This window comes from Anomaloglossus baeobatrachus, chromosome 2 (genome assembly GCF_048569485.1).
Source record: "Anomaloglossus baeobatrachus isolate aAnoBae1 chromosome 2, aAnoBae1.hap1, whole genome shotgun sequence".
NCBI classification, from domain to species: Eukaryota; Metazoa; Chordata; class Amphibia; order Anura; family Aromobatidae; genus Anomaloglossus; species Anomaloglossus baeobatrachus.
This window is the reverse complement of record NC_134354.1, coordinates 653658443-653684534: the sequence shown is the minus strand read 5'-3', so window position 1 is coordinate 653684534 and position 26092 is coordinate 653658443. Positions and strand designations below refer to the sequence as shown.

At 50.5% G+C, this 26092-nt stretch overlaps 1 protein-coding gene across 3 annotated transcripts in view; it reads left to right on the top strand.

Annotated features, from left to right (window-relative positions):
- Positions 1-26092, top strand: part of LOC142290488 (retinol dehydrogenase 7-like) — a 59957-nt gene that overhangs the window by 1418 nt on the left and 32447 nt on the right. The window contains exon 1 of one of the 3 annotated variants that reach the window (XM_075334448.1): positions 10836-10856. The exons of the other annotated variants lie outside the window; for them this stretch is intronic. The gene's annotated coding sequence lies outside the window, so the exon portion shown is untranslated. Of the gene's footprint in view, positions 1-10835; positions 10857-26092 lie in introns of those variants that run through there. 3 annotated transcript variants of the gene reach the window in all.

The following is a 26092-nucleotide window of genomic DNA, read 5'->3' as shown; positions in this document are numbered from 1 at the left end:
TCCCCGTCTCCCCTCCTGAAGCAATCCTGGGGTGCCCATTGGATTTCATGTCATCTGGGGAGCCTGCTTAAGGCCATGACTGCCATCCTAATTCTCTGATAAATCACAGCCCGTGGCTTCATAAGAGAGCAATTTTCTGCTAAAGAGTATGCATGTGTAAAATTATATATATATATATATATATGTGTGTAGCACAAGCAATAAAATAATCACAAGTTCAAATCCTTTTAAAGGCACTGAAAAAAAGCCCAGTTTCATCACTCGGAATTTTTTTTATTTTTTTTTTGTAATTTTCCTTAATACATCTTAAAAAAAAAAAAAAAAAAAAAAAACAACAAACAACTAACACGGGTCACTAATGCAATCCCCTTTTTTTCCTTTTTTCACGCATTGCAATTGTCCGAGATATATGCTAGTGTGAGCATGTCCTTTAAAAGAAGGGGTAAAGGGAAGGGGGGAGTTGGGAATGCATCTGTAAAAACAAGCTGGTCATGATGGGGTAAGCTGGCACTCAACCTGATACTTTACTGACTACATTTGTACATATGTAAAGCAGCACAGATTGAGTGCTGCCGGTAGTGTGCACTGAGTGTACATTGAATCCCTGTCAAGATAACAAGCAACAGAAACTGTTCATTGTGGCTTATTTCTAGACATTCAATATGGAGGCACCCAGCGGTGAACATGACTTTGGTGTAATCTGGGCAGTCACAGAGGTTCCCATGAGTTAAGGGAGCCCACTTCCACCTCCAAAGCAGAAAACAGTGTCTGTCTCAGGGTACGGTTCCACTTGCTCATAGCTTCCGATGCGAGAGCATCGGAAGTGATATACTAATGACCCATTGGTGCGAGCGTCAGCCAAGGATCATGTAACTGTAATGCAATGGTATCACAGCTGCGGAGAAGAGGGAGAGGGCACTTTCTCACAATCTCCTCCGCTGTCTGTCTGTGCTTACATCGCACTGCGGTCGGATGATATGCGAGTTCAGTATGATGTTTCACATGCTCCCATAGACTTGTATGGGAGGGTGTGAGCCGAGAATCGCTGCCAAACGCAGTGTGCTGCAATTAATTTCTCAGGCCGATATGGCCAGAGAAATCAATCGGAGATGGACACCGCTCCATAGTTTTACACTGCTGCGAGTGCAGGCCGATGTTTTATCAGATTGCACCATGCCCTTACTCTGAGTTACTGAACAGCAATGATCTCTATATTCTCTGTTTTTGCATATGTGCCCTCTTCTGTCTGGATCTGCACAGTGACTGTGTAAACTAAGTGTGAAGCCCCACAAGTGCAGTGTCGGTGCATTACCTTCAGGGACTCCACGCAGCTGGATCTTGTCACAGGTAGGAAACCTTCTTCTAGGATTGTCGTGACGCCACTCTCAGAATTGCGGTCAGTGGAGACCGCCACTGCAGATTAAGGGATGCCTGGGGCTGATGGTGGGTGCAGCCAGTTGTAATAGCCTCCTGAGAGTGAGGCAAGCCCCAGGGCCCTGTGTAGGTGTGTAGAACCACAAGGCGCAGAATAACTCCACACAAGCAGAATGTCTTTCAGGGGTTTTACTCGCTGTTGATGGCAGGGTGAGTAACCCGGGCGTAGCTGGGATGAACCAGGCTGGAACCAGGTGTCCTTCAGGCTGACTGATGAGGGTGGCTACCGACTCGCCTTCCTTAGCCCTTCTGTGGTTTGTGGTAACCCCGACTTTTAGTCCCTATGGGGGTCACCCAGGGAAGTAGCTGCTCCCCTCGTTTGTTTGCCGTTTGCTTGTCGCCTGGACCAGATCACTCCAGCTGCTTGCCTCCTGTGAACTATGGGCCCTAACTGTGGCTACGTGGCTGCGGCTTTTGTGGTGTTGTGGCGTGGGCTTTAAGGGCCCCACACCGGCAGGTTTAGCAAGGAAAGGTGGATCTATCCCCGCACCGGGATCTGCCGCCCGTTTGGGCCTGGTACTCCCTGACAGTCTCCTTACTTTCCACTACACTGCTCTCTCTCCAGCTGTGTGTGGTGTTCGGGCAGCACTACCAGGTGACCGTTCTCCCCCGTCGGTAGTCACTGCGCGGACGCTGTTAGACTGCAACAGCTCCAGGGTCTGCTTCTGCTCTTCCTGAGCTGCTGCACTAAACTGGCTCACTCGTGGGACCTGCACTGCTGCTCCTGTCTGAGCTCCACTTCCATGCTCCTCACTCCTCCACACTCTGCTTCAGACTGTTTACTCCTCCTTCTCTTTTCCCCTTGTGCCTGCCTACGTCACCTAGCAACCAGGCTCTCTACCACACCCCTTGAGTGGAGATGGAGGCTTCGCCCCCTCCACTCCTCAAGTGGAGGTGGAGGCTTTTACCCCCTCCTGGGATCCCCAGGGGTCCTCTCAAAGGTACATGTGTGAGACCTGATCACTATGCGCCTGTGTAGTCACACCTCGGTCAGCCTTCTGGATTACCTGTATTGTACTGTCCCCAGCATGGGTGCAGTACTCAGTGGTGCCTGACCAGGTCAGGGGCGCCACATAAGTACAGGCACTTGGGGCATCACAGCGGAGTCAATCCTTTAAATTCACCTTCCCACTTGCTTGTTTTGCCTTTGTCTCCACCCTTCCCTACAGATCTGGCTTCATAGAGCCAGAGAAAGGGCTCATTCACATGACCGTTCCGTTAGTCCTGGTCAGTTCCTGTTTTTTTTTTTTGTTTTTTTTTTTTTGCAGACCCACAGACAGGACCATCTTTTCAATATCTTTTGTGTAGGATCGGATGGCACACTAAAGGACTTCCGTGTGCATCCGATCCTACAAAAAAGCACATCGGATGCCGTATGTCTGTTCCGTTATTATGGAACATGTCCTATTCTGTTCCGTAATAACGGACCGTGACTCAATACAAGTCAATGTGCCCACAAAATCCCTGGAAGCCGCACGGAAGCACTTCCGTGTGACCTCCGGTGGGTGCCAGTGCAGTCTGTGTCCCGCTCCCTGCCAGCCCCGCACTGCAGTGTGTCAGTGTCTGCCCGCTCTGCAGTATCAGCAGCTTCTCCCACTGCAGTGCGGGCAGCTGCGGGGATGACTAGTGCTGCTGTCAGGAGGTTAGATGAGTTCATTACCTGCTGCGACGATCTCCTGCACTCCTGACGTCAGCGCTGTCACTGACTTCTATGCCCGCCGCGTTCTCAGCAGTATCACGGAAGCCCGTGACCTCACCGCTAGTAATGATCTCATCCAACCTCCTGATGGCAGCGCTCATCATCCCCTGCAGTGACCTGGGCTGACCTATTGATATTAGCTCAGGTCACTGCACTGCTCTCCCAGCCAATGGGGAACATTCTATTCTTCATTGACTGGGACAGTGAGTATGGATCGTCGTGAGACCCTCTTATTGGATTACGCCGGACCTGGATTTGATTGTTCTTTTCAATAAATTGGTGAAAGAGGGAATGTTTTGGGGAGTGGGTTTTTTTCAAATCTTTATTTACTGACTGGGTTATTGATGTTGGGTATCTGATAGACGCGTGACATCACTAACCCCAGGGCTTGATGCCAGGTGACATTACACATCTGGCATCAACCCCATATATTACCCCGTTTGCCACCGCACCAGGGAACGGGATGGGTTGGGGCAAAGTGCCAGGATTGGCACATCTAATGGATGTGTGGCGCCCCTGACCTGGTCAGGCACCACGGAGTACTGCACCCATGCTGGGACAGTGCTTCCAGGTAGTTCTAAAGGCCGGAAAGAGGTGTGCACGCACAGACGCATAGCAACCAGGTCTCCCACACCATTAGATGGGACCCTTGGGTAGTCTTTAGAGAAGACTAGCCTTCAATTCTCATCAAGGGGTGTAGTGGAGGGGATGGGAGCTAAGATGCAGAGGCTGTAAGGAAAGGAGTGGAGCTTGCCAGTCTGGTAGTGGTGAGCGGTGGTTGCTAGGAGACGCAGATGCGCGCGCTCATGCTAGTCAGACCCTGCACGTGAAGTAGCAGTTAGTGGGGGAGAACGGTTACCAGCCAGTCAGTCAGAAAGACAGAGAGAGAGTCAGTCGAGTACGGGGACTGCTGGTGATTAGGCACGCACGGGGAACAGGTCCCTAGAGTAGACGTCCATTTATTGATCTGCTAAACCTGCCGGTGAGGGGAACTTCAAGTCCCTCACCAACCATCTAGAGTCCGAGCCTCAGCAGCAACAAAGGGGCCCATAAGGGGATTGAGCCTGGAGCCATCTCACTTGGTCCACGCTGCCGGCAAATGGGCCAAAAAGGGAGAAAAGGCAGTAGCGACTCCCTGGATGAACCCCCACAGTACTTCAAGTCAGGGGTTATCCGAACAGAGAAGTGTAAGGAAGGCGAGTTAATGGTTACCCTCAGACCGGCCTGAAGGAGCTCCTGGTTTCAACCTGGTTAATCTCAGCATCGCCCGGGTACCTCACAAAACAACTAAAGTGAGTAAAGATCAGTTGAAAGACATTTTGGACTCTGACTAGATTATTCTTGGACCCACTAACCTACACACCCAAGCCCCGGGGGCCTGCCTCACTCACGGGAGGCCACACCATCCGACTGCAGACTCTATCAGCCCCAGATGCTCGTTAAACCTGCAGTGGCGGTCACCCATATTCCTGACCGCAAGCAGTGAGTGGCGTCACGACACATATTATACAGAAACCGACATACCTGTTGCCTTGCCATATATTAAAAGAAGTCCCTGTGACGTCCCTGAAGGTGGATCGATGTCCCTGGGACAATTGAGCTTCACAGATGCGCCACTTCTGGGGCGGGTGTGGCCTGCTATTTTTAGGCTGGGGAGTGTCCAATAACGGTGGACCTCCCTAGTCTGAGAATACCAGACCACAGATGTCCACTTTACCTTGGCTGGTGATCCAATTTGGGGGGGACCCCACGTATTTTGTTTTAAATTATTTATTTAATGTAAAATAACAGCCAAGATGAAGCTGCCTGCTGTGGTCTGAAGGCTGCAGCTATCTGCTTTACCTTAGCTAGCTACAAAAAGATAGGGGGGACCCCACGTCGTTTTTTTTTTTATTTATTTTTATTTTATTTTTTTTTTTTTTTTTGGCTAAATACAATGCTAAGCAACCTTTAGTGCCACATAAATGTCACCAAAGGTTGCCAGTTTAGAATATGCAGGGGGAGTAGGACATTATAAGTCTTTCTCATCTATTATCTATCTCTCTCCATTTATTCATCCTTCAATCCCTCTATCTCTCTGTCACTATATCTATCTATCTCTATATCTACCCATCTATTTATCTTTGTAGCTGTTTCCGTTTTTTGCGGTCTGCAAAAAAAAAAGGAAGGCACACGGACCGTATACAGAACGGATGTCATACGGATGCATCCGTGAAAAAAAACGGACCATGTTTTGCGGACCGCAAAAACGGAACAGTCATGTGAATGTAGCCAAAGGTGGAGATAGCTTGAAGGGAAGAAGTATTTAAATCATTGGCCTCGTCATGATGCACCAAGTGCCTGTACTTTGTCAGCAGAGATAGTTTGAACAGACAAAGTCCCTTTTTAAAGGTTGCAATTGGCAACACTGTCCCACAAACATGTACAGTCTCTGGTCTTGCAACTCTTCTTAGAACTGTTGAATCATAAAATTCTAAAATGTTAAGGTTGGAACTTGGAAGGGACCTCCAGGGTCACCGTATCCAACCCCCTGATGATTAATGCAGGATTCACTAAACCATCTCACAGTTGTCTGTCCAGCCTCTGTTTGAAGATTTCCATTGAAAGAGAACTCATCACGTCTCGTGGCAGACTTGCACTCATTAGCGGGAATCTAATTTAACCTCTTTTAATTAAATACGTAAGTATGACACTCCAAATCAATTTAGGTGCATGGATAGAGCCAACCCCATTGTAATATCAGAAAAATACTCTGGCACTCAAAGCAAAGGTGGTTTATTGCGAACAGTCCAAAATATGTGCACTAAATAGGATATTTTGGTCTATTAGGACCTTCTTCAAACATGCACAGATTAGGCAGACTGCAAAAAAAAAAAAAGTTAGCTGTGCTGTGAGAGTGTGATAGCTTTGCTGTAGTGAATGGCGCCATTCAGTCTGCCTAATCTGCATTATTTGCGCTTGCTTTATTTGAGTGGCAGAGTATTTTTCTGATATAATGTCTTTTAATATATCTAAACTGGCTAATAGCAAACAGAGAAACATCTCTAGGACCCCTGAGTACCACCTGATCTTGCCGGTGACACTAGGTATTGAAGTGTTCTGTATCTGGGATGGTCACTGGCTGACACCCAACCAGCGGCTAAATGCAAAGGAGTGCCGCCTGGCTGAAACTGCCTGCACTGAGCAACAGGGGATGTGCGCTCTCATTTATCTCTTGGGACCGGTGCATCAGCAGTGCCCTCTAGAGAAAGATATATTATATTGTCCTCGGAGGGCCATACCTTGAGATGGGATTGAGTGACTGTCCCACCTCACCTTAGTAGAGTGGGGCAGGATGTACAAGCTGAAAGTGGAGCTGAAACAGATAAGGGGAGGACTCCTGACAGCGAGATCTGACGCCCAGGGCTGGGTTATTCACCGTAGATCAGGGGTCTCAAACGGCTGGGTGTATGGGCCGCACAGAGGGAAAAAAATAATTTGGGGGGGCCGCATTCTTTGCAGGACAAAGTGACATTTTTATTGTTACCATATATAATATAATTTATATTTTTTTACACACCTTTGGATCACTGATTTTGAACATTTTCACTTGTTTGTTATAGCAAATGTGCACATTCTTTGTTTTAAATATAAATTTATTTATTTACATTTTATCCCTTTCTTGTAACTAATAGTCTTACAATTATCACTATATAGAAATTTTGACCAACATCTTTTAGTAATGTTCCCCATCTTGTGTAACGTGCCCATCCTCGTCCCCTTGTAGTATTGTGCCCCATCCTAGTCACCATCCCACAGTAATGTGCTCATCCTTGTCCCCATCCTAAAGTAATGTTCCCCATTCTTGACCCCATCTTGTAGTAATTTGCCTCATTCTTGTCCCCATGTTATAGTAATGTGCCCATCCTTATCCCCCATCCTATAGTAATGTCCCCCAGCCTTGTCCCCATCTTATCGTAATGTGCCCATCCTGTACTAATGTGTTCATCCTTGTCCCCATCCTATAGAAATGTCCCCAATCTATAGTAATGTGTCCATCCTTGTCCCCCATCTTATAGTAATGTTCCCCATCCTTGTCCCCTTGTAGCAATGTCCCCATCCTATAGTACTGTCCCATCCTATAGTACTGTCCCATCCTATAGTACTGTCCCATCCTATAGTAATGTGCCCATCCTATAGTAATGTGCCCATCCTATAGTAATGTGCCAACCTTGTCTCCATCCTATAGTAATGTCCCCAGCATTATCCATATTCTATAGTAATGTTTCCCATCCTTGTCCCCTTGTAGTAATGTCCCTATCCTGTAGTACTGTGCCCATCCTATAGTAATGTGCTCACCTTGTCCCCATCCTATAGTAATGTCCCCAGCCTTGTCCCCATCCCATAGTAATGTGCGCACTTTGTCCCCATCCTGTAGTAATGGGGGCAGTGGCTATAACTTACCGATCGCTCTCCTCAGACTCCACAGATGCCGGAGTGAAGCTGAGGGGAGCGATCTCCGGCCCCAGATCCACAGTGATTGGATAGATCGGTCACAAGCTCCAGCCAATGATCAGGGCTATAGCTGCACTGATCATGGCAGGGTTTCAATGTTTTAGCCATTTTCAATGGTTAAAACATTACAGTAGCTGTGATTGGCTGAGCGGCGTTCATCAGCCAATCAGTCTCCGTAGGTCCGGGGAGGAGACACCACACCTCCTGAGGTCAGGCAGAGGTCCCCTCCTCCCCGAATCTAAGGTATTTGCAATGTGATCGCAGCCACCGGGGCTCCGGGACCGCAATTTCACCATGACGTACTGGGTATGTCATGGGTCCCTAAGTAAAAGGGAGCCATGACGTACCCAGTACGTCATAGGTCGCTAAGGGATTAATGTGTAGACACACACTCACTCACTCACTCACTCTTCTCGGCTGCCTCATCTCTGCTTCGTTCGGCCCCAGGCCCGTGCCCCTGTTCACTGTCGTGGCAGGTGCAGTGTCACTGTCAGTGATTTATGTCAGATGATTGTGTTGCTGGCTCGAGAGCGCAGCATCGGCAAAACATTCATCTGACATAATGCGAACAGTGGCCCCAGCACCAGCCACAATAGTGAACAGCGGCTGGGGGCCGCATGGAGAAGCCTGAGGGGCCGCATGCGGGCTGCGTGTTTGAAACCACTGCCGTAGATAATGGAGGACTGAGGTCGGGCGTGGATGCATGTGTGTCGCCCAGGGCTTTAGGGTACTCTGTGCCTGGCTGTATATTTACCGGGATGCTATGTCATGGGTGAATGCTGGCTGTTTCCCGGTTCCGTGACCCTGGGGACTCTTTTTTTTTTTTTTTCTTTTTTTTTTTTTAATGGGGAGTATTTACAGGGGAGATTAAAGTCATTGGTGTGACGCCACCTGCGGGTTGCAGTTACGATGATGGAACCGCCACTACTGAGTTGGCTATCCCTAGAGCTGGTGGTAATGGCAGCTGTGGTGGTAGGCCCTCCACAGGTAGGGCTGAGCCCCGGGAGAGATATGGTGGAGACTTTCGCCGAAGAAGGGAGGCCACACCGTGGGTTGTAAGTTAACAGTCTTTACTCACAGTTGGGCCCTTGGCCGGCTGGTTCAGGTCCCTGTAGTTCCAGTGCCAGTTTGATGACTCGGTTGCTCTGTCCCCGACACCCTAAGTGTGGTTGGGTCCCCGTACCTTGGAGCTGGTTTCGGGCCCGACTGTTTTTTGGCAGTCTCTTCATCCGTATGGGGGGCAGTATGGACCCTGTAGGGCCGGTCCGTGTCCCGAACCCTAATCCTTTAGTTACTGCTGATGCCCCCGGATCTGTGGGTCAGTGAGGTCCGTGAAGGTCCCCTCACTGTGCAGGTATTTGCCAGGCTGTGTGAAGCTGACACCTGACCTAGAGCCCTGTGCCCTGTCGGTGCTCTGGTCCCAGTGGTACTTGGGTGTACCTACCCTGGCGACCACTCTCCTGTGCCCCCGGGTCACTGTTACACGACCCAGCTTTAGGCACGTCTCTCTACACTTCCACGCTCTTCACTTCACTCTACTCGACTCTCTACTCTTGACTGCTCACTCTCCCCTCCCACCATGCTGTCTAGTGCCCTGGACTGGCTCCGCCCTTTAGGTAGCTATCCCTTTGGTGTCTGACTAGCCAATTACCCCTGGTGTGGAGTGGAATCTGGGATTTTGGTGTGTGCAGATGTCACTGGAACTGGTGTTCCAGGTTCCTGGGAGTAGGCCCTGCATCCTAGTGAGGATGCAATACCTAGTAGTGCCCTGAGTGGTTCAGGGGTGTTACACATGTAGTGGCTATGGGGTTTTCCTCCATCTCCCCTGGCATCCTTTTCTTAGAGACGCCATTAACCTAGTTGTTGGCACCAATTCCACCATCTTAAGGGAGAAGACACTGAGTAGCTACTTGCTTGTCTCTCCCCCCACCCCCTCCTTACTCAGAGAAGGGATCCAAACACAAAAGCCTGACTTAGTGCACAGTGACATCCACTTCTGTTAGGAAAGAAATTAAAGCAGGTAACAGCATACCTCCCAACCATCCCGGATATAGCGGGACAGCCCCGATTTTATACTTTAGTCCCGTTCTCACGCCCGGGAAGCTCTTTGTCCCACAGTGCAGTGAGATGCATTGCCACGCCCCTGCACTCTGCCGACCACGCCCCCTCCAGATGCCTGCCACACTTTCTGGATGCCTTCCTTGGCCACGCCCCTTTGCGGTTGTCCATGCCCCCTCTCTATGCTGGACACACACACTCCTGGATGCCTTCCTTGTCCTCTCCTGCTGCTCTTGAAGCTGGCCACGCCCCCTCTGCCTGCCCCCTCTAAGTGCACCAGCAGCAGGGAGAGGGCAGCGTGCCTGTAGGAGGGAGAGGGCAGCGTGCCTGTAGGAGGGAGAGGGCAGCGTGCCTGTAGGAGGGAGAGGGCAGCGTGCCTGTAGGAGGGAGAGGGCAGCGTGCCTGTAGGAGGGAGAGGGCAGCGTGCCTGTAGGAGGGAGAGGGCAGCGTGCCTGTAGGAGGGAGAGGGCAGCGTGCCTGTAGGAGGGAGAGGGCAGCGTGTGTAACGCCCCTGTAAACGGGTCGTTACAGGGTATTAAATGTTACCCCATTTTTCCTGGAAAGGAGGAAGAAGGGTCCCCACAACACACACGAACATCACACTGGCAGGAAGGAGTTAACAGCATTTGCAGCATGAAGTTTGTTCTGAGTCCATGACTCATCCTGTCTCCTTAATGAGCAGGTGGCTGGACACAGGCAGGTCCCCATGACAACCAAGGGGAGGGGGGCCTGAAGGAGTGAGTTTAGTGCAGAGCACAAAAGTTTCAAGCAGAACGTCAGAGGCTGCAGGAGAGTGCAGACGTCCAGAGAACAGCTCCTGTTCAGGAGATGCCACGAGACCAGGGCTGATAACACCTAGAGGAGGGGAATGGAGCTGAGGACTGGGGTTCTCTGGAGAAAGTTATATCCGATAGCGGTTGTGTTAGGTCTGCTACCGGGGATGAGAGAGACAGAGAGGCGGCGAGTTCCCAAGATGCTCTATGCCACGGGGACGGCACTAACGCACCGAAAGGGAGAGACCCCCCCCCCCCCCAGAACACCTCACCGGACACCCCTTCCTTCTACCTGCCCGGGACAGACCAAAGGCTACAGGCGGCGAGGACCAGCACCCGGATGCGATGTGAAACGGACTTTAAATAAAGAACAACTGGAACCACACACCGTGACTGCTGTGAGTAATGCCGCTGCACTGTGCCCCCGGTGTCCCTGAGGACTGTTGCTCTGGGTCTCATTAACCTCCCAGGGCTCCCCCGCTCCACCCGTGGGGAGCGATTCCATCCGGCTGTCCGTAACACCTGCCCCGGAGAGAGACCGCGCAGTGGCGGCTGAACACCTGGCCGCAAACCACGTGTGGCGCTGCAAGCACCCCTCGTCCCCATCCCGTACCGTTTCCTGGGGGAGAGCGATGGCAAGCCCCCCCCCCCACCAGGGACCCTGTTACCCTCCTTCCGTCCCCCTTGTAACACCGGACTGACGGTCGGACTTTCCTTTTATTGAAACCCGCCGGGGGTCACGGAAGCCGGGTCGGGCCACTCACAGTCTGACCCCGAATACCACCGACCCGGTGACCATGCGAGCCCTGCAAGCTCCGGCGTGGGCGTTTCACATGCCTGTAGGAGGGAGAGGGCAGCGTGCCTGTAGGAGGGGAGAGCAGGGGAGAGTCCAGCACTTGTCTTCTCAGGTCCCCCCTGTACCTGCAATAGAAAAAGCAGACAAACAGGGGACTCAGAGAAAGCAGCCAGAGGAGCTCTCAGGCTCTGGTGCTGCAATGCTGCCAGCCTGTGCCCTCAGCGCCCCCCAGCACCACGCCAGCCTGTGCCCTCAGTGCCCCGCCAGCATGTGCCCTCAGTGCCCCCGCAGTGCTGCCAGCATGTGCCCTTAGTGCCCCCAGTGCTGCCAGCCTGTGCCCTCAGTGCCCCGCCAGCCTGTGCCCTCAGTGCCCCGCCAGCCTGTGCCCGCAGTGCTGCCAGCATGTGCCCTTAGTGCCCCCAGTGCTTCTAGCATGTGCCCTCAGCGCCCCGCCAGCATGTGCCCTCAGTTACCCCGCAGTGCTGCCAGCATGTGCCCTCAGCGCTCCCCCGCACTGCTGCCAGCTTGGGCCCTCAGCGTCTTCCACCGCTGCCAGCCTGTGCGCTAAGCATCCCTAGGGCCAGTATGTATGCCCCACAAGCCACCACTGTCAGTATGTAGGCTCCACAGGCCCCAGTAATGTGTATGTATAGGAAATCATTGCAATGCAGACAATTCGTTCCACAACTTGTTAAATATCCCATCCTGGTCCCCTGTTGTGCCATTCCACACATGCACAAACTCACACAAACACACGCACATATTATATGCTCACCTTACCTTCCGTTCCATCGCCGGCCTGCTGGGACTTGCTGTTTGCTAGCATGGGCTGTGTATCGGGTAACCATGACGACGAGGGAGGAACTTGCGCATCCAGAGCACTGACGTCAAAGGCATGAGCCTCTGATTGGTCAGCGCGCTGCGTTTGAGTAGCGTCTGACAGCGGAAGTTCCTACTTCGTCGCTGATGGTTACCGATACACAGCCTGGAGCAGCGAACTAAAGGACCCAGGAGGCCGGCGATGGAATGGAAGGTACACATGTTATGCTCACCTTACCTTCCGTTCCATCGCCGGCCTCCTGGGTCTTGTAGTTCGCCGCGAGGATTCCTTCCTCGTCGCGATGCATCGGCGAACTACAACTATGTGAGCACGTTGCGTTTTTTCCCCGCGTTAACGCTGCGTTTTGAACTGCAGCATTTCAGTGCCAAATTGCTTGTGTTCAGCTTCCCCAGCCAAGTCTGAGAAGTCCGAAAATTCAATGCGCACGCTGCATTTGTAAACGCAGCGTTTTGGATGCCAAAAATCGCTGCGTAAAAAAAAAAAGCAGCATGTCACTACTTTTGTGCGTTGTAGCTGCGTTCTCCACCCATTGAAATCAATGATGTGGGTCAAAACGCAACCAAAATGCACTTGGACTATATTTTTGTTGCGTTCCGCATGCTTTTTTGACAAACAAAACGCAGGTCTTTTCAGTCTCTCTCTGTCAATGTCGGTCAATCTTCCTCTATCTGTCGGTCGGTCTCTTTCTCTGTCAGTTGGTCGCTTTGTCTGTCACTCTGTCCATCGGTCGGTCTCTCTTTCTGTCTCTTTCTCTCTGTCCGTCGGTCAGTCTCTACCCCTCTCTCATACTCACCAATCACAGGCGAGGCGCTGCACAGCTGTCACACTGCTCTGGCGGCTTTTCCTCTTTTGAAAATGCCGGCCGCTCATTATTCCATCTCATATTCCCTGCTTTCCCCGCCCACCGGCGCCTAAGATTGGTTAAAGTTAGACACGCCCCCACACTAAGTGACAGCTGTGTCACTGCAACCAATCACAGCCGCCGGTGGGCGGGTCTATATCATGCAGTAAAATAAACTTAAAAAAACTGTCTCTCTCCCCCCCCCAATTTTGATACCAGCCAGGGTAAAGCCACACGGCTGAAGGCTGGTATTCTCAGGATGGGGAGCACCATGTTATGGGGAGCCCCTCAGCCTAACAATATCAGCCAGCAGCCGCCCGGAATTGCCGCTTCCATTAGATGCGACAGTCCTGGGACTCTACCCGGCTCATCCCAAATTGCCATGGTGTGGTGGCAATCGGGATAATAAGGAATTAATGGCAGCCCATAGCTGCCGCTAAGTCCTAGGTTAATCATGGCAGGCGTCGCCCCGAGATATCTACCATGATTAACCTGTAAGGTAAAGAAAATAAACACATACACCCAAAAATCCTTTATTTGGAATAAAAGACAAAAAAAACCCTCTTTCACCATTTTATTAAACCCCCAAATACCCCTCCAGGTCCGACGTAATCCACATGAGGTCCCGCGACGCATCCAGCTCTGCTACATGAAGCTGACAGGTGCGGCCACAGACCACGATTGCTCTCTGTCAGCTCCATGCAGCAACTGAAGTGAGCCACACGATCAGCGATGACATCACTCAGATTACCCGCGGCCACTGCTGGATCCTCCAACTGTGACAGCAAGTCGCCCGAGTGACTGAAGTGAGCTGCGCGATCAGCGTGACGTCACAGGTGAGTTGCGGTCTCAGGTGGAGGACTCCAGCTGGCCGCGGGTAACCTGAGTGATGGCACCGCTGATGGCGCTGCTCACTTCAGTCACTCAGGGGATTTGCGGTCACCGGTGTGTCCTTCAAGGGTGACCGCTAACCAGGACGCGATACACAGACAGAGCCGCGGGATGACAATGAAGTCGGGTGAAGTTCATCTGAGTTCATTCTCATCTTGCAACTCTGTCTGTGTCTGCTGTCAGTGGGCATGTAGCATAGCTGAATTGACGGGGGAACGCACTGTCAAAAATGCATCCAAAACACATGGAAAATGCATGACTTTTGGGTGCATTTTTTTTTTTTTTTCAAACGCAGTGTTTACATTTGTCCAGTCTGCCAGAGGGTGTGTTCTTTTCTGCACTGCACATAACTCAACGTGTGCACATACCAAGCTGAGATCACACTGGCATATCACATGTGATGCGATATGCTAATGACCCTCTGCTCCTGCTGTGCTGTGAGCGTGAGCCATTACACTGTGATCTGATCCTGTTGTCGGATCACAGCTGAGGAGGAGAGGGAGGGATTAAGGATGTCAGGCGTTCAGTTGGGATGAGCCCTGGGCCATGCTGTCTTTCTAAAGGCGGCTGGATCAGCGGACGAGAGCACCCACTGACCCCCGTGTCTCCACAATTGGAACAATCAGAACAGTAAGTTGCCTGTATTCACTAATACCTCCCATTAACAAAAAGCACAGTATTATTACAGATATTTTATCTAATAGAGCGGATCTGTCATGAAGTCTGCAGTTTTTTACATGGGGCAGATTCAGGGGACATATCTGCTTTAAAACAGAATTTTGTGGTTTAAAATATTTTAGTTTAAAAGTAACACGGCCAAGTTTGCATTTATATTTTAATTTTACTACTTAGAAATAAATCTATCTAAGACGCACCCGGTGTTCTCTTACCGGAGGGGGCCAGCAGTGGAGGTGAAGCGGGGTCACAGGAGGCAGAGGTTTTGCTGGCAGCTGCAGCGGGTTAGTAGCGTCAGCCGCAGCGGGGCCGTGGTGACAGCGGCGTCCGTGGTGGGAGCCGCGGCGGCTCCATGGCGGCGGGTGACAGGTGGAGGAGGCCGATTAAGTGTCTCACTGTGTCCCGGGTCCCGCTTCAATGATGGCCCCTGGAGTGGCGCATGCGCAGATGGAGCGCTCATCCAAGAGATCCATCTGCGCATGCGCTGACTCCCGGTGCCATCATTTGAAACTGGGACCGCGGACACACTGGGATACCTGCCGCACAGCTGCCCGGCACGCACGGAGAGCCAGCCAGCACCAACGGGCACCCGGCTGCCCCCACGCACGTACAGAGATGCAGCCGGCACCTACCGGCACCCGGCTGCCCGCCCGCACGCACATCCGCCCACACGTAGAGAGAGGCAGCCGGCACCAACGGGCACCCGGCTGCCTGCACGCAGCCACAGGCACCTGGCCACCAAAACGCACCCGGTCGCCACACAAACAGCACCCCGGTAAGCTGTATTCGGATCTTAAGACACACCCCTCATTTTCCTCCCAAATTTTTGGGAGGAAAAGTGCGTCTTATAATCCGAAAAATACGGTATATTTTTTTTTAATTATTGTTTCTATTCTATTTTTTTATTATTGTTCGCGCGCCGCAAACTTTGTCCCTCTTTACGTTCTTTAAAAGTTGGCAAGTATGGGTAACAGCACCTGAACCAACATTAAAAGGCATATATTTTTTTTGAAACCAGCACCATTTATCTTGGCTTCCTAGTGGTTGAAAAATATTGACTGCTCTGCAACATAAACTTATTGCAGTGACACCCCTTGAAATTAAATGAATTGATTTTTAACTGTCTCTCTGCTACACTAGAATTCAAGTTTCCTGGAGATTTCCTCTCTTCTATTGACAATTCGCAGTACTGTTCTCCCTCCATCTTGTGGCTAAAAAAGAAATTGCAATTGTTTATTACACTCACAATCACTCCTACATCAGCTAAGTTTGTAGTGAACTCAAGAGTGAATGATGGCCTCATGAACTGAAGGCTCCCAATGCTTGACAACAAAACTGGCTAACATTTAACACTGTACTAAACCTGATGGGGGGGAGGGGGAGTGGGAGTTGGGGTACCGGGGGAAAAAAAGCTGTTTTTTGTTATATATATGATATTAATTCCATAGCGCTTTACAGACGTGATAATCGCTGTCCCCACTGGGGCTCACAATTTACACTCCCTATCGGTGTGTCTTTGGAGTGTGGGAGGAAACCTGCGCAAACATGGGGAGAATTTACAAACTCTTTGCAGATGTTGTCCTTGGTGATATTTGAACCCAGGACCCCAGTGTTGCAAAGCAACAGTGCTAACCACAGAGCCAGCAGGCTGGTTCCACTTACTCTTCTTTAACTGGCTCCAAGATAGTGTGTGTGTGTGTGTGTGTGTGTGTGTGTGTGTGTGTGTGTGTGTGTGTGTGTGTGTGTGTGTGTGTGTGTGTGTGTGTGTGTGTGTGTGTGTGTGTGTGTGTGTGTGTGTGTGTGTGTGTGTGTGTGTGTGTGTGTGTGTGTGTGTGTGTGTGTGTGTGTGTGTTTTTTTTAACTCCGCTACTCATCAAAAAAAATTAACCACTCAAAGAAGGCCATCCTCTAAAATTACCACTCCTAACAATGCTTCTAGGGCCCCCCGTTCAGTGGATGCACAAGCTACCATAGGAACCTTTTGCACGTACAAAACTACATGAAGATAACATCATAGAGCTCTACCCTCCAGATCACAATATGCCCCCTAAACTGCAAAGATTGCAGCAAAGGGACACTACTAAAAAAAACCTCATCACCGGAGAATGGGCTGAAATCCGTGAAAATTTAGGGGCCATGCCATCTATTTCAGCATTAATGGAGATACCAGACCTCCGGGACAATTCATTGGATCCTTCCTGCTCCGCTATTATGGCACCTTTACACACTGAGACTTTCTAGTGATCCCGACCTGGCCGGGATCGCTGGAAAGTCTCTAAAAAGTCACTGGTGAGCTGTCAAACAGGCAGATCTGCCCAACAACGCAGCAGCGTTTAGAGACTTTCCAGCGATCCCGGACGTGCAGAACGTCCTCGCTGGTAGGGAACGCTATAGCACGTGTGACACCCTGGCCTATCAGGATGTCACAGGGCATTGTGCAATCTGCCCTTCTGTGCAATATCCACCTCTTCTTTGGTTACGGGTCCCTAACAATTGGTGTTGCCAAGAACAGCTAATCAAATCCTAGGAACACTCTGCATCACGCCCACCAGACACACCAGTGGACGGCCTGAGTGGATTAGGGTCGCCCACTTGGAGTGTTGGTTAAGGGGGGGGGAGAGGTCAGGAGACCGTCAGTTGAGCAGTGACTCTCAAGTGGAGAGGAGGTCAGGAGCTGGGCTCCTTGGAACTACTAGGTAGCAGACTATGCTTCTCTCATAAGTCTGTGTACATATGTTTATAGAAATGTCGCGGGCGGAGGAGGGGACGCTGCGCTCACCCACTGCTCGGGTCCGGCTGCTGCTCACTCGGTTGGTGGCTCGGGCGGTTGGCCGGATCCCGGGGACTCGAGTGGCGCTCCTCGCCCGAGAGTGAAAGGGGGGGGTGGTTTGGTTTAGGGATATTGTCCGTGATGCCACACACGGTTGTGGTGAGGTTGTGACACCACCGCTGCTCTGGACGGGGATCCTGGGAGCGATGACCGCGGGCAGCTTGGATGTTGTTTCTCCCCTCCTTGGGTAGGGGGTTGGTCGTCCCGGGGCCCGGTGAGGGTTAGGGATGGCAGGCGGGTTACGGGGCCTGGTGAGGTGCAGGGTCTCAGGGGCAGCGCGGTGCCGCATGGCACGGTGGTACTCACTCAGCCAATGACGAATGCAAAGTCTCTGGTAAAACAAACGGCTGGATGGACGGGTCCCACAGACGGCTGCGGTATTTCCCCCGGTAGGTTGGCGGTGACTGCCTTTCCCTGCACCTGTGTTGTGTTCACGGTTCCAATGGCTTCCTACCGGTAACCCGCTCCCCAGCTTGGATGGATGCTGAGGGAGCCCCTTTTGCCCGCAGGCTCTAGCCCTGGGAACTGTAGCTTTGGCGGTGACTGTATTTCCCTTCACGGTTTGAGCTGTTGCCTTCAATCAGGTCTTGACTGCTGGGAAACCCCGGAGGTTCCCTTCGCTAACGGATTTGACCGGTTTTACGGCGACTCCTAGCCTGGTCGGGGTCCGTAGGCCCTGCCGAATGGTGCTGGCTTCTCTTCGCTCCCTGATCCGGTACCGGCGGGCCACCGCCCGTCCCCGGTCCTTACGGTTCACTTCAATCAGCCTCTCCTGCAGACGGTCACCACCGTCTGCCAACCTTGCTGTATGTGCCCGGGCCACGCACCCGGACACAGTCAGTCTCCTCTACTACACTTCACTCCTCCAACTCCAAAACTCAAAACTAATCTGACTCCTTTTCCCGCCTCCAGGACTGTGAACTCCTCGGTGGGTGGGGCCATCCGCCTGGCCCACCCCCTGGTGTCGAATCAGCCCCTGGAGGGAGGCAACAAGGATTTGTGTTTTGACCTTGATGTGCCTAGCCGGGGTGCGGGGTGTGTTGTTGTAGTACCTGTGACGTCCTGGCTTGTCCAGGGCGCCACAGAAACTAAAGGGTTTATTAACCTGTGATTACCATTACAGGACTAGAAACTTACCTGCAAGCCGGTCCACCATGGCTCCTGCTTTGTATGACTCCTCAGTCAATGCACAATTTCTATTGAGAGCCTGGTGTGGGTGAGACAGCTCTTAGTCGTGCTGTTTCTGAATCTAAATTCTTTGTTTCAGAACAGCTTCAGCCAGAAACCTATGTGATACACCATTTGGATTCAGAATCTCCTTGCCTAAATTATGATGCTGACAGATGAGGTGGCAAAAACCTGCTGACAGATTCCCTTTTAAGCATTTTTGCTTAATTTTTTTTTTCATGACCTACAGGTTTCCCTCCCCCCCCTCCCCCCCCCCTCCAACACCTTTTTGAAAGATTATGTAGAAACGGCCCTTCAACAAAAGGCCTAATCTCTGTCTATTCTATTTTACAAAATCACGATACTCAGATGGGAGAGATATCTGGGTAGGACTCTAAGGGGTACTTTGCACGTTGCGACATCGCTACTGCGATATCATCGGGGTCAAATCGAAAGTGACGCACATCTGGCGCCAGTAACTATGTCGCAACGTGTAAAGCCTACATGCGCCGATTTACGATCGCAAAAGCGTCGTAAATCTGCGATCTGTGTAGCGTCGGTCATTTCCATAATTTCGGGACGACCGATGTTACAATGTTTTTCCTCGTTCCTGCGGCAGCACACATCGCTGTGTGTGAAGCCGCAGGAGTGAGGAACATCTCCTTACCTGCGTCCCACCGCCAATGTGGAAGGAAGGAGGTGGGCGGGATGTTTACGTCCCGCTCATCTCTGCCAGTCCGCTTCTATTGGCCGCCTGCCGTGTGACGTCGCTATGACGCCGCACGACCCGCCCCCTTAGTAAGGAGGCGGTTCGCTGGCCAGAGCGACGTTGCAGGGCAGGTAAGTGCGTGTGAAGCTGCCGTAGCGATAATGTTCGCTACGGCAGCTATCACCAGATATCGCATGTGTGATGGAGGAGGGTACTATCGCGCTCGGCATCGCTAGCATCGGCTAGCGATGTCGCAGCGTGCAAAGTACCCCTAAGGGTGGCTTTACACGCTACGATATTGCAAAAGCGATCTCGTTGGGGTCACGAATTTTGTGACGCACATCCGGCCACTTTAGCGATGTTGTTGTATGTGACACCTATGAGCGATTTTGAATCATCACAAAAAAACGTTCAAAATCGCTCATCGGTGACATGCCCCCTCTTCCCAATTATCGTTGCTGCTGCAGTAACAATGTAGTTCGTCGTTCCTTCGGCAGCACACATCGCTACGTATGACACCGTAGGAACGAGGAACAGTCACCTTACCTGCAGCCGCCTGCAATGAGGAAGGAAGGAGGTGGGCGGGATGTTACGTCCCGCTAATCTCTGCTTCTCCGCTTTGATTGGGCGGCCGCTTAGTGACGTCGCTGTGACGCTGAACGAACCGCCCCCTTAAAAAGGAGGCGGTTCGCCGGTCACACTGACGTCACTAGGCAGGTAAGTAGTGTGACGGGTCCGCGCGATTTTGTGCGTCACGGCCAGCGCTTTGCCTGTTTCGCACAAACTATGGGGACGGGTGCGCACGCTAGCGATATCTGTACCGATATCGCAGCGTGTAAAGCGGGCCTAAGTGATGCTGACTGCAGGGTTTTGTGTCCAAAAAGCAGCTAATTTAGAATCTTGTACCACGTAAAAAAGAAAACCAGTACAAGAGCCTCCATTTTTGGTATCGCACTCATGAGTTTTTATATGGGTTGAATCCAGCTATCTCTCCCTTATGTTGGAGGTGCCTGTCATCGGGGGGATTGATCTTCCATGTTTTTTTGGGATTGCTCTTTGATGAGACCATTCTGAACAAATGTTCAAACTGTGGTAAAACAGATCTTTGAATTGGACCTTCTCCTAGAAACTTTTTTTGCTGAAACATCTTTTTCCATTATTTATCTAAAGAGGACTACTAAACTTCTGTTGCATATATTGACGACTGTGCAATGCTTCATAGATTCTCTCCTCAGTTTATATATGGCCTACATACAAAAATCAAAGATATTAGAAACTTTGAATATCGCGCTGCTATAGATGATGAAAAGGTGGAGAGCTTTAACCTCATCTGGTCCCCTGGAATTCCTTCTGGTCTTTTCTAATACTTAGGGCCTGGTATGCTAGGTCATATATCTTCCTTCCCTGTGTCTGTGTCTCTATTATAATTGTAGAGCTGTGTTGCGAGATTTGATGTTTCTTGTGCCTGTGCATCATGAAGAAGGGAGCAGAGACTCCTGAAACGCGTCGACCTGAGCATGAAATAAAGGAACATTAATCCTATTATCCTCATCGGTGCTCATTGGCGCGGTATGAAAATAACCCGTTCTCTACTGCTCTCTGTGTCTCTATTATATATCGTCCCATTCTTTTTGTAGTGTTTATCTATGCCTTTATGACATTTTGGATGGTGTATTGCTTTATTCCATTTTTCCATAAAACTGGTTTATTTCATTTTCATTTAAACCTACAAAGTTATCTTCTGCATTTTGAAGTACAGTTTTTGTTAACAATGAAAAACTTTTAATAAAGATTACAATTTAAGAAAAAATTGAGGCCCTCTTCTACATGTTTTTCAGGGTGTATTGCAGTCCTTCTAATTTTTGGCAGGCCTTGCACTTAGTGCATAGGCTTTATGAGTCTAGGAGTGTCACTACCTAACAATTTTAACAATGTATATGAGGCACTCCTTTATGTCTAATACAGCGTGCATCGGAGTCCCTCTTCCTTCTAATTTTTGGTAATTCTTGCATTGTCTACATAGGCTTTGTGAGTTTGCGTCCCTCTGTCATAAATTAAACAGGATGTGTCTGACCATGTCGCACACACCACATGGACATGTGGAGGCATCATATTGTGTATGGGTGACACTATGGAGGCATTAATCTATGTATGGGGGTGACAATGGGGGCATTGCATTAGATGTAGAATGTGTTTTGGGTGTTTGTGTTTTTTTTTTTTTGTTTTTTTTTATTTTTATTGCCCAATAGGTCAGAGGAACAAATCTGAGTTGGCATGGCACCATACAATAACATTAGTCTAAATATTTTGCACTACAGGGTGTTTGTTGTATTTAACGGTATAGCTTGATTCTTTGTGAGTGGGATAACTTTTATTTATAGAGCACCATTGATTCCATGGTAGTAGTAATAACCATCTTTAGTTCTATAGCGCCAACATATTCTGCAGAACTTTACAATTCAGAGGTTCATACACAAGCAAGTAACAGTTATAAAAGATACAATAATTAGGGCAAAAATACAGACAACCCTGGTCGTAAGAGCTTACAATCTACAATGAGGTGGGGGGAGGAGGTACCGGTGCTTATTTACAGCAATAATCCAGCCATCTCAAAGAAATGGGGGATAGATAAAGGTTTTATGAACCAGTCCTCATCCAGTCTTTGTGATGCTTTTCGGTACGGTGGAGTTTGACAGTTATGTTCTGAGAAGTCGTGGAGGGACTATGTGAATTGAAGTCGATTAGGGAGTGTGATAGGCCACCCTAAAGAGTAGTCACCATTACGTTTTGCTGTCAAAAGGTTGAAGTGGCCGCAGGTCTGACCGCGGCTGAGTTCCCATAATCTGCGCCAACAAAATCCCCACGCTCAGATTTTATGCAAGGGTACATTTCTTTACTGGTAAACATTTCAATGACACACGCAGCTGGCTTAGCACACATAATCAGGGTTTGCTATCAGAGTCTCTAACTTCGATCACACGGCACAGAACACAAAAAAAACAGCAATGATAAACAAGAATTCTGTCCCTGACTTGCCCTATGGGTTACATTTACCAGTCCAAAACACAAGGAGGGAGGGCTCCCACGTAGCAGGCCTGGACTCTGGGTAAACGGTGGCGACTCCAAGGAGCAGAGATGGGGAAATCTTCAGCCCTCTTGCCAGAGGACTAGCATACAGTCTCTTGGAATGGAGGAAGGAGACGGTCCGGAGGTCCCTTGAATCCAGTATCACATCTGCAGCAGTTCTGGCAATCCCTCACACTTCAACGATGAGGGCAGTCCGAGGCATGTCTGCTCTGATACAGCTCCAGTGGCTCAGTGAGCTTTTTCCCGCACTTTTTTCCTGTACAACCAGTGTTTTTGGGAGGGGATCAGATTTTAGTGTGTCCGCCCCTCGAGCAATTTCAGCACTTGTCCACAAGGTGGCAGCACCATCCTGTGTAATGTCAGTGTCCATGTCCTTTTCAGTCAAAAAACAGTCAGAGCTGTTCGCCTCATTACAAGGTCATTGGTCACTTTGAGGGTAGTTTCTGTCCCGTGTAAGGGGCTGAAGCCAGATTGTAAAGGATCAAAAAGATGAGAAGGGGTTTCATATAAAACTATATAAGTTGCAATGAACTAACTAATAATGACAGACTAGTACAGAAAGTAGAGGGCCCTGCCTCGTGGGATTACAATCTTCAGTATAATAAGGAGGAGACAATATTGGACTGTAGTTGAATACTTTGTGTCTAACACTGAACATGTTAGGACATAGAATTCCAGAGGGTAGGGGATACACTGGAAATTTTTTGAGAAATGTTCAAATGTGTAGTAGAGAAGGAAGTCTTGTGAGGACCAGGTGTGTGTGTGTGTGTGTGTGTGTGTGTGTGTGGGGGGGGGGGGGGATATCAGGAGATTAGTTTGGTGATCTACAGAGGAGACACGGCTTTGTAGGTAAATGTTGGTAGTTTAAAATGCATACATTGGGGAATTAGGAGCTAATGAGGATGTAGAGGGGAGAAGCAGAAGACTGAGGAGAAAAGTGCATTAGTGTGGTAGCACAGTATGGACGGACAGCTGGAGACGTGCAAGACTGTTTGTAGGGAGTCCACAGAGGAAGATGTTGCAGTAATTTAGGCGGAAGACTGAGAGCATGCACAAGCATTTTGTTAGACTCCGGTTGGAGGTTGGTTAAGAGCTTATGTACCGCCCAGGTGTCAACAGCCAGGCTGCTCTGATCCGGATCCGCGGTGGCTCGAGAGGGCTCCGGACCTGGGGGGTCGTACGGCACCTCAAACGAAGGGGGGGTTACGTACAGGGGATGGTGTGGAAAGTTTTTGACGCCACCCGTGGTGCGTGGTAAGGTGGATTTCCACCACTGCGGCTGGGAGTACCCGGTGGCGATGGTGTGGGCAGCCAGGTGTTTAACCCCTCCACTGGTAGGGGGGATGCCCCGGGACTCGGTGATGGTGACTGGGATGTGCCATTAGGAACGGTAAGGGTCACTTGCGTACTCAGTCCAACAACGCTGACACTGACAACTGTAGTAAATCAAAGTTCTGGACACCGCTGCCACTAAGGGGGAGCACGCCTGGGTCCCGTTGGTGTTGCCTGTTAGTCTGTGACTTTTTTCCCATGGCACCTTGTTTTCTAGTTGGTCCCTTTTTTTAGTTTCAAACTAATCGGGTCCCGCTCCCCAGTCTGGCTAACTGAGGGAGCTTGCTCTCGGAGTTCACGCTTGGGATTTTCTGGACCGTATGTGTGGAAATTCCTATCCCCCCTCACTGCGCTAGTACTTCCCGATTTTTGGAGCGGATGGAGAACTGATCTTGAAGGCTCCGTCCTCATCAGGTAAATTGTCAGGATGCCTGAAGCTACTCCCTGACCTAGGTTTCACGTACCCCGTCGTGCTCTGGTCCCTACCCTGGGATGGCACAAGGCCGCCGGCTGTCCTCCTCGACAGTCCATGCCCCCTCATCATGATCCCCCCCGTGACCGAGGTCCAGCTCCTACCAGGCCCAGACCAACGTCTGCCACCTAGTAGTTCCAAGGATCCCAGCTCCTATCTGTCTCTCTCTGTCTCCTGACCCTCCCTTAACCAACTTCCTCCCCCCCCCCCCCCCCCCGTGGGCGACAATATTCCACTCAGGCCGTCCACTGGTGGGTGTGGTGCAGAGTGTTCCTAGGAATTTTGATTAGCTGTTCTTGGCTACACCAAAGGATAGGGACCCGTAAGCAAGGAGGAGGTGGATATTGCACAGAAGGGCAGATTGCACAATACCCTGTGACGACCTGATAGGCCAGGGCGTCACACTTAAATGTATGTGTCATGGCTCAGTTTGGGGATTCGATTCAGTGACCTGTTGCATGGTCTGTTTGTCTGTCTGCTGGGTTATTGGGTTTTCTTCCCTGTCGAAATGCTGATGGTTCCAATGCTCTTTGTTCTCCCTTCTTGGTTCGCTTCTCTCCAGATGTTTTTTATTTTACCATTTTTGGTCTACCCTATCACACTCGGTTGGGTTTTATATGTTCACCTTTCACTTTGCTTCCTTGTTAGCTATTTCTCTAGGTGGACTAAAGGCCCCGTCACACTAAGCAACATCGCTAGCAACATCGCTGCTAACGAACAACTTTTGTGACGTTGCTAGCGATGTTGCTGTGTGTGACATCCAGCAACAACCTGGCCCCTGCTGTGAGGTCGTTGGTTGTTGCTGAATGTCCTGGGCCATTTTTTAGTTGTTGCTGTCCCGCTGTGAAGCACAGATCGCTGTGTGTGACAGCGAGACAGCAACAACTAATGTGCAGGCAGCAGGAGCCGGCTTCTGCAGAGGCTGGTAACCAATGTAAACATCGGGTAACCAAGAAGCCCTGTCCTTGGTTACCCGATATTTACCTTCGATACCAGCCTCTCTCACTGCCTGTGCTGCCGGCTCCTGCTCTGTGCACATGTAGCTAGCTGCAGGACACATCGGGTTAATTAACCTGATGTGTCCTGCAGCTAGGAGAGCAAGGAGCCAGCGCTAAGCATTGTGCGCTGCTCCCTGCTCTGTGCACATGTAGCTGCAGCACACATCGGGTAATTAACCCCATGTGTGCTGTAAGTAGGAGAGCAGGGAGCCAGCGCTCAGTGTGCGCTGCTCCCTGGTCTGTGCACATTTAGCTGCAGCACACATCAGGTAATTAACCCCATGTGTGCTGTAAGTAGGAGAGCAGGGAGCCAGCGCTCAGTGTGCGCTGCTCCCTGGTCTGTGCACATTTAGCTGCAGCACACATCAGGTAATTAACCCGATGTGTGATGTAGCTAGGAGAGCAGGGAGCCAGCGCTCAGTGTGCGCTGCTCCCTGCTCTCTGCACGTGTAGCTCAGTGCAGTGGTAACCAAGGTAAATATCGGGTTGGTTACCGATATTTACCTTAGTTACCAAGCGCAGCATCTTCCACGCGGCGCTGGGGGCTGGTCACTGGTTGCTGGTGAGCTCACCAGCAACTCGTGTAGCCACGCTCCAGCGATCCCTGCCAGGTCAGGTTGCTGGTGGGATCGCTGGAGCGTCGCAGTGTGACATCTCACCAGCAACCTCCTAGCAACTTACCAGCGATCCCTATCGTTGTTGGGATCGCTGGTAAGTTGCTTAGTGTGACTGGACCTTAAGGCTATATTTCTTGGTTTTGTTTAGTTACAGCCTTTTAGCTTAGAGGTTTACCTTTATTGGGTAAATAAATAGAAGTCTAAAGGGTGCTTTACACACTGCGACATCGCTAGCGATCTCGTTAGCGATGTGACATGATCTCGACGGATCGCATCTGTGATCTGGTGTGTCACAACGCTAACGAGATCGCTAGTGATGTCGCAGAGTGTAAAGCACCCTTAATTGTTAAAACTGAGCTCTTCCACTCACATGGGGAT